The sequence below is a fragment of the Colobus angolensis genome, unplaced genomic scaffold (assembly GCF_000951035.1).
Source record: "Colobus angolensis palliatus isolate OR3802 unplaced genomic scaffold, Cang.pa_1.0 Scaffold129, whole genome shotgun sequence".
Lineage (NCBI taxonomy): Eukaryota > Metazoa > Chordata > Mammalia > Primates > Cercopithecidae > Colobus > Colobus angolensis.
Window position 1 is genome coordinate 1,975,550 of NW_012114141.1, and position 9,380 is coordinate 1,984,929.

Genomic DNA, 9,380 nt, shown 5'->3' on the forward strand with positions numbered 1-9,380 from the left:
TTATTTTATTTTATCTTATTTTATTTATTTTATTTTATTTTATTTATTTTTTTACCTCTTGTAGAGATGAGGTCTTGCTAAGTTGCCCAGATTGGTCTTGAACTCCTGGGCTCCAGTGATTCTCCCGCCTCAGCCTCCCTAAGTGCTGGGATTACAGGTAAGCCACTGTGCCAAGCCAGTAAAGTTTTAAATCATCCTCTAGGTCATTATTTTCATACTTTAATGTGCACAGGAAATACCTGGGGACCTTGTTAAAATGCAGACTGTGATTAAGTAGGCTGGGGATAGAGATCCTGCATTTCTAATCATCTCTCAAATATTGATGCTGTGGAACTATGAACTACATGTTGAGTAGCAAGAGGGAAGAAAAATGTAATTTCGATTTGCTGGCCAGCACCACTGGTCAACATAGTTGTTCATTTTCTCCCAGCCACACTCACTGCCTGATGCAGGTGGCAAGGATGTGGAGAGCTGTATTTTACCAAGGTCAAGTTTTCCAGATGAATATGGAGACAGAAAAGAGGGACAAGGAAGTTGAAGGTGCATATAAGGAAATGATTACGATGGTTTCTAGAATCTAAGAAGTGGAGGCATGATGGGAAAAAGAGGCAGACTGTCAAAAGGTGACAGGATCAATGGATCATAGATCTCAGTGTGGTCTACTGGATACCCGTAGCAGTGAGGTGAAACAGTCAGACACCCAGATGCTTGGATTCAAGAGAATGGAGTGTTCAGTATAGGTGATGACATGGGCCATTGTGGGTTCTGGGAGTATTTAACTGAAGCAGGTAGGATCTTTGTTAAAAGCCAAGGAGCTGAGAAGCCAGGATATTGGAAGGGTGAGCCATGTGGATACTGATATCATCAAGAATGAGAGAAGGGGTAGTGATGGAGAGAGTGACTGTGAACCACGAGCTAAAATCTTTATGAAGTGACTGAGGAATCTGAAGGTATCTGAGGCTCAGAGTGGGGATGGTGTAGCAGAATTACAATAGCATAAGATTAAAAGTTAGGCCATTAGGGAGAAGTGAGAAACATCCTAGATGCAACGATAAGGATCCTTGCCTCTCTACACAGTGGTTTGAGTGATGTGAGAGAGAAAATGGCTCTCACCTGAGAGGCCTTATGGGAACATGGTTCTTTAGGAGTCTGGTGAGAACAAGCAATTGAAGAGAACCCTCACAGAGGAGGCTGAGGGCACAGAGGACTTAGCTGGTGACTGATAGAGCTTCAGGAGATGCAGTGAGAGGTTTGGGGGCTTTGGGAGCAGGAGGAAGGAGGAATAGAAGAATTAGGGAATGTTCAGAGCCTTCTGAGGATGGGAGTCCAGGTGATGTTGGAAGACGTGGAGGTGTTGGCTTTCTGTGGTGACTGATATGAAAAGGGATAGAGGGCATAATAGGATAGACTGTAAGACTCCAAAGCAGATAGGATGGTGAATCCCTGAGTACTAGGGATGATGGTCTAAGAGCTCTGTATCCATCTCCTCACGCCTCCCAGTGTCAGTACTAGAGCCAGGGAAGGGCTCCAGAATTTGTGGGCACTTCTAATATTTCCTACCCTATAAGAGTTTGACAGTTTTATTGAGTATAAAGTGAGAAGAGTGGCATGAAGTCATTTTACAAATGTAGAACATTATAATTATATGTAAAATAACTAAGCTTATTTACTCTTCCCTGGTGTTAATGAATGAATAGATTTTGCTTCTTAACAAGATGTAGTTACATTCTGAAACTTGGAATCTGCTGTGATCATCCTGTTAAAAACAATATTACATTTAAAAATAATAATAATAAAAATCAATGGAATTGGTGGGTTAGATCTGTCAGTGACCCTAGAGATGATTTAGCCCAGCTCCTTCATTTCAGAAAAGGTGAGTTTCTTTTGAGAGGCCAAGGAAGAAATGTTTGTGCTACAAACGCCTGCCCCTTACCCTTTATATCCCCACTCCCATTTAAACAAAATCCCCAGTCCCATTTTTATTGTTCCTTTCGTGTTCTTCCATCTTTTAATGACAAGTATGTATCATAAACATCCCCTTTCATAAAATGAGGAAAATTGTATCAGTCTACAAACACAGAGTTGCAAGAAGTACTGCATTTATTTATATTCTTTAAATCAATTCAAATCTTGCTTTTAACACTCATATCTCTGGGTTGGGAGGCAATTCACTATTAATTGCTGTGGGCACCTCCTTTTCTATACAACAGCAGAAGCCATGAGGTCTCCATGACACCTGGAGAACAGGGAACGCCTTTCACCTCCATGCCCTTGTGTTTGCCCCTCACATCCTCATGTCCAAAACCCAGTGGTCGTCCATGGTCTGGAAACTCCCTGTTTTAGAAATATGATGTGCACTTGTAAATCTTTGCCTAGATGAGAACAAGGTCCCATCTTTCTGAGAATTAAGCAAAATCAAAACTAAAAATCCCATTCTTCTAAGAAAAAACTGGTAATTCTATAGGCACAGTTACAAGTAAATACCAGAACTGCTACTCCATTCAGTGGCAACGTACTGTCCTCTGAAAGCCAGCAAATCAATGACAGCCTCCCACTTTGGAAATCAACCAGTAAGTCATGAACTCACTCCAGTGAAACCGCTTCTAAGGCTGAGATCAGTCAACTCCTGCCTCTAGAAACAACACAACCCAAAGACACTTACCAACAACCCATTGTCAGATAGCAGGTTGCATTTTTCAGTGAAGCCCTGCCTGTGCAGCAGAGCTCTCTCTTATGAAACCAGCAGTAAATTCAGCTTCTAGGTCTCAGATACTGAAAGGTGATCTCTACATTCATCTCTTCTTTTTTTTTCTTCTTTTTTTTCTTTTTTTATTATTATACTTTAAGTTCTAGGGTACATGTGTACAATGTGCAGGTTTGTTACATACGTGTACATGTGCCATGTTGGTGTGCTGCACCCATTAACCCATCATTTACATTAGATATTTCTCCTAATGCTATCCCTCCCCCCTCCTCCCACCCCATGACAGGCCCTGGTGTGTGATGTCCCCCAACCTGTGTCCAAGTGTTCTCACTGTTCAATTCCCACCTATGAGTGAGGGCATGCAGTGTTTGGTTTTCTCTCCTTGCAATAGTTTGCTGAGAATGATGGTTTCCAGCTGCATCCATGTCCCTACAAAGGATACGGACTCATCCTTTTTTATGGCTGCATAGTATTCCATGGTATATATGTGCCACTTTTTCTTAATCCAGTCTGTTATTGATGGACATTTGGGTTCGTTCCAAGTCTTTGCTATTGTGAATAGTGTCGCAATAAACATACATGTGCATGTGTCTTTACAGCAGCATGATTTATAATCCTTTGGGTATATACCCAGTAATGGGATGGTTGGGTCAAATGGTATTTCTAGTTCTAGATCCTTGAGGAATCACCACACTGTCTTCCACAATGGTTGAACTAGTTTACAGTCCCACCAACAGTGTAAAAGTGTTCCTATTTCTGCACATCCTCTCTAGCACCTGTTGCTTCCTGGCTTTTTAATGATTGCCATTCTAACTGCTGTGAGATGGCAGCAAAAGAAACTACCATCAGAGTGAACAGGCAACCTACAGAATGGGAGAAAATTTTTGCAATCTACCCATCTGACAAACGGCTAATATCCAGAATCTACAAAGAACTTAAACAAATTTACAAGAAAAAAATCAAACAACCCCATCCAAAAGTGGGCGAAGGATATGAACAGATACTTCTCAAAAGAAGACATTTATGCAGCCAACAGACACATGAAAAAATGCTCATCATCACTGGCCATCAGAGAAATGCAAATCAAAACTACATTCATCTCTTCTTAGGTACACCTTGTGGTGTGGTCCTGCTTTCTCCTACCTCATGGCCTCAGGTTGCCTTTTTCAGTCTGGAAAAGCCTCCCTCTTTTTCCTACTATTGCTTGTTAGCAGAAGTTCTCAAGTCAAATGTCAGAAACCGGAAGGGACTGTGTCAATCTGAGTAAAGTTCACCCCATCTATAGACATTTAAATTAAAGCATTTTAAAGCTATTGTGCACTCCAAACACATTTCTTGCCAGAGTTCTATATCCACTCTTCTCTTCCCTAATTGTTCCTCAAAGGCACTTGGAACAAATCTCTTCACTTGGAATTATCTCTTCAATGAATTTAGGTTCCAACAAATATGTGAAGAGCCTTTTATTTCGAGTAGCTTTAGGTTTCAGCCTTGCCAAAAATTAAAATTAAAATTTTTAAATGAATTAAAATCACAGGAATTATCTAGGTCCTGGCTACCTGCTTGAAATGGCAGAAGGAACAAATATAGAAAAATAAACACAATTAATATTTTAACTCATTACACAGAAATTGAACCTTTTTCCTTTCAACCTCATTAATTCAGAGTAGCAATAATTTAGATACATGTCACAAATAAGTAAATATTGCAAGAGAAAATCACATTCTTTAGCAAATATTATTTGTATTCAATTTATTTCCTGGTTACAAATGACTCCTCTATTAAGATTGGTTCAAGTAATCTATATGACAGTATGTAGTTAGCTCAGATGATGTTGTAGGTGAAGGTTTTATTTCAATTGTATTTTAGAGATTCACCAACAATGGCCTATTTTTGTAGTATATATATTACTCGCAACTAATAAGCTTCAACCCTTTTATCTACATAGTAAAGATTAATCTCACACAGCTAGCTGTATGAAAATCAAATATAAATACAGTAAAATTCAATTCAAAGTTATATATGTGTGTGTGTGTGTGTGTGTGTGTGTGTGTGTATAAATGTGCTGGGCAGCTATTATATGCAGAGCCCTATGCAATACCCTAAGGATAGAGATGAGTACAAATACCAATCCTTGAGGAATATATAGTCTAGTTTGGAAAAGGACGTCAGTCTAGGTCTGCAACTTTCAGTTGGTTGATATGCTCTGGTGACCACACAGTCAATACCCAATAAGACTGAACTCTCGATCCTGCATTTTTGCACCTGCATCTAGGATCTTTTTGTCTCTTCTTGCCTTCCAGTCCACTTCCTGGTTGATTTCTGACTCTGCCTCATCATAGTATTTCTCTCTGTCTACGCACTTATCCCTTGAGGCTGAAACCGAAATCAATCCTCTAGGACTCTGGGAATGACCTCCACTACCTCCTCCACCAGTCCTACTGTGTGTATTTCCCACTGCTCTGAATAGCAACTCTAACTGAGGGAATCTTCTTGCTGCTGATAATGCTTTCTGTTCCACGGAGGGAAATCAAGTACATAGCATACTTACAAATATGCATAAACCAGGCTACGCTCAGTGGCTCACACCTCTAATCCCAGCTTTTTGGGAGGCCAAGGTGGAAGGATTGCTTGAGACCAGGAGTTTGAGATTACAATGAGCTATGATCACACCACTTCACTCCAGCCTGAGAGTAAGAGACAGAGAGGCACTGTTTCAGAAAAAAAAGGGGGGGGGGTAAACCATATAAAGTAATGAACTAAGACCTTCATGAAGTTCTTAAAAATGATAAATGCAATAGAAAGGAGGGAGTGGCCCCTGAGAGTCAGAGAAAGCTTTCCAGAAGGAGAAAGACTTGAACTGTTATTTGTTGGAAAATAGGCACTTGGAATAATCTCTAACCCTTCTTTGTTGGAAGGGTCAAGACTAGATGAGCAGAAGGATAGGGTGAGGCACTTCTACCCTCATTCCCAGAGCCATTATTACCACCAATGCTGCCACCACCACTACTGCAATGAACACATACACCCATACCCAGGAACATCCACACACTCAAATTCTGGATTTATCTTTCCCCTTTTAATTCTTACTTTGAAATAGAACCAAAGCCATTTTTAAACACTTGTGATGTTTTGTTTCCTTTTAAGGAACTTAAATGATGAGAACTACTTAGCCTGATCCCTGTTGTCATCCTTTACTGCCCAAATATTTTGAAAACCCCTTAACTTCAGCAGATTCTGCATAAACATCTTCCAAATTTAAAATTTCTCAGTCTCTAAGGAAAATACTGGTCATTATATAATGTCAAGATAATTTTTCTAGCAGCTTCTCAGCATAGGGTTCTTCTGGTCATTTCTATTGCACAGGACATGCAATCTCTCTCTTTTTTTAAGCTTTTATTTTAGGTTCAGGATTTCATGTGCAGGTTTGTTATTTAGGTGAATTGCATGTCACAGGGGTTTGGTGTACAGATTATTTAATCACCCAGATGATAAGCATAGTACCTGATAAGTGGTTTTTCAATCCTCACCCTCCTCCCACCCTCCACCTTCCAGTAGGCCCTGGTGTCTGTTACTCCCTTCTTTGTGTCCATGTATGATCAATGTTTAGCTCCCGCTTGTAAATGAGAAAATGAGGTATTCGGTTTTCTGTTCCTATGTTGGCTTGCTTAGGATAACACCCTCCAGCTGCATCCATGTTGCTGCAAAGGACAAAATCTCATTTTTTATGGCTGCATAGTATTCCATGGTGTATATGTACCACATTTTTTTAATCCAGTTTACTGTTGATGGGCATCTAGTTAGATTCCATGTCTTTGCTATTGTGAATAGTACTGCAATGAACATACACATGCATGTGTCTTTATGATAGAATGATTTCTATTCCTTTGGGTACATACCTAAAAATGGGAAGCTGGGTTGAATAGTGATCGATCCTCACCCTCCTCCTACCCTCCTCCTACCCTCCACCTTCCAGTAGGCCCTGGTGTCTGTTGTTCCCTTCTTTGTGTTCGTGTATGATCAATGTTTAGCTCCCACTTGTAAATGAGAACATGAGGTATTTAGTTTTCTGTTCTTTGAGAAATCGCCAAACTGCTTCCCACAATGGCTGAACTAATTTACAATCCCACCAGCAGTGTTTAAGTGTTTCTTTTTCTCTGCAACCTTGCCAGCATCTGTAATCTTTTAACTTTTTAATAATAACCATTCTGACTGGTGTGAAATAGTTTCTCATTATGGCTTTAATTTGCATTTCTCTAACTCTCAGTGAAGTTGAGTTTTTTTGATATGTTTGTTGGCCACATGTATGTCTTCTTTTGAGAAGTGTCTGTTCATGTTCTTTGCCCACTTTTTAATGGAGTTATATTTTTGCTTATAAATTTAAGTTCCTTTAGACTCTGGATATTAGACCTTTGTAAGATGCAGTTTGCAGACATTTTCTCCCATTCTGTAGACTGTCTCTTTACTCTGTTGATAGTTTTTGTTTTTGTTTTTGCTGTCCAGAAGCTCTTTAGTTTAATGAGCTTGTCAGTTTTTGTTTTTGTCACAATTGTTTTTGGCATTTTTGTCATGAAATCTTTGCTAGAGACTAAGGATATACAATCTTTACATTCATTGCTTTATTTGTTGATTCAACAAATATTTCTTAAGTCTCTACTATTCGCCAGGCACAGGTCATGCAAGAGTAAGCAAAAACCGACACAGTCTCTGCTTCATGAAGTATTCAGTATAGGGGAAGACATGGACATTATATTAGTTATCTATATTATCTTTTGCTGTATAGCAAATTATCCCAAAACCTGGTAGCTTAAAACAAGTTATCATTTATTATCTCACAAAGTCTGTAAGCCAGGAATTTAGGAGTGGTTTCATTGGGTGGTTCTGGCTCAAAGATTTTCATAAGCTAACAGTCACAATGTTGGCCAGATGAAGGTTTGACTGCAGAGGAAAGATGTGCCTCTAAAATGGCTCACTCACATGCTTGCTGGCAGAAGGCTTCAGTTATTCACCATGTGAACTCTTCATATGGCTGCTTCAGTGCCTCATGGCATGGCAGCTGACTTTCTCCAGAGTGGGTGACCCAAGAGAGCAAGGCAGAAGTGACATATCTTTTACGATCTTACTGTAGAAGTCATACATTATCTTTTCCACAATATCCTAAGTTCCATATATGTCAGCCTCATTCAATATGGGAGACAGCTACACTGAAGACAAATACCAGAAGGTAAGAATCTTGGGCTGGGTGGGGGACAGTTATCTTGGAGGCTACCAGACATTTAAAAGATGATAACACAAATAAATGTAAAATTATAGTTACATTAAATAAGTCTTCACAGACTTTGTGAAGATACATTTTAGTCTTTATTCTAAGAACATTGAGAATTCATTAAAATATTCTAATTAGGGGTAAAAAGTTTATCTTTTAAAAGATCACACTAGGAGTTCTGCCTTGGGCAGTGTGTGTGAGTGTGTGTGTGTGTTTTATATATAAACATATTTTATATATATACACAATACATATATAAATATGTATATATTCGTATATTAGTTTGTTTTCACACTGCTATAAAGAACTGCCCAAGAGTGGGTAACTTATAAAGAAAAGACATTTAATTGACTCACAGTTCTGCATGGCTGGGGAGGCCTCAGGAAACTTACAATCATCATGATCATGACAGAAGGGGAAGCAGGCACATCTTATGTGGTGGCAGGTGAGACTGTGGGAGAGATAATAGGAGGAACTGTCAAACATGCAATAAAACCATCAGATCTCATGAGAACTCACTATTGTGAGAACAGCGTAGGGGAAACCACCCCCACGATCCAGTCACCTCCTACCAGGTCCCCTCCTCAATATGTGGAGATTATGGGGATTACAATTCGAGATGAGATTTGTGTGGGGATACAGAGCCAAACAATGTCAATTGCATTGCTGGGCACACAAAGAAGTACAAAAAATCCCTAAGGGCTACCAAAAATGAAGAGTAAGCAAAAATTACAGAGACAAACAAAGATGGACAGAACGTAGTGCTTCTGGGAGCAAAAATCCATTTTAGGGATCCAGAGTTGAGGGATTAATGGTTGGCTGATTCAGAGAATGGGAGGGTAGCTCTTAGACTACTCAGGAATCTCTTGAAGAGGTTGTTGAGGAAAACACCCATCTGCTTGCAAAGAGAGCCAACATTGGAAGCTATCTGTTTCTGCTCCTTTTCTGGGTTATATCTATATATAAAACAATAGACTTCCTGAGAAATGATATTATAGGCTTGCTGTGATACAAATCTGAGATTCAAATTTATACTACCTCTGCCTAGGTAATCCCCAGAGCTACAAGTTAAACTAAAATGGTTTTGATTTGATAGTACTATCGGATACCCTGCAGAAGCAAATGCAAATTCTTTCTAGAGATAAACATTCTCAGTCCAGAACCTCAAGTAGTCACAGACTCAAGTCATTTAAATGTGAATTAATGAACAAAATATACAAAATAAATGAGTTAAAAGGTGCCATAAGGAGTGGTCAGCATAAATAATTTTTTTAAAAATCCAGACTTCGGATATTAGGCTTACCAGTTAGAGAATATGAAATAACTAGTATAAAATATTTAAAGGAATTATAGTTCATTAGGCAGATTTTAAAAAGAACCAAATAGAACTTCTGGGAAGAAAAATGATAATCA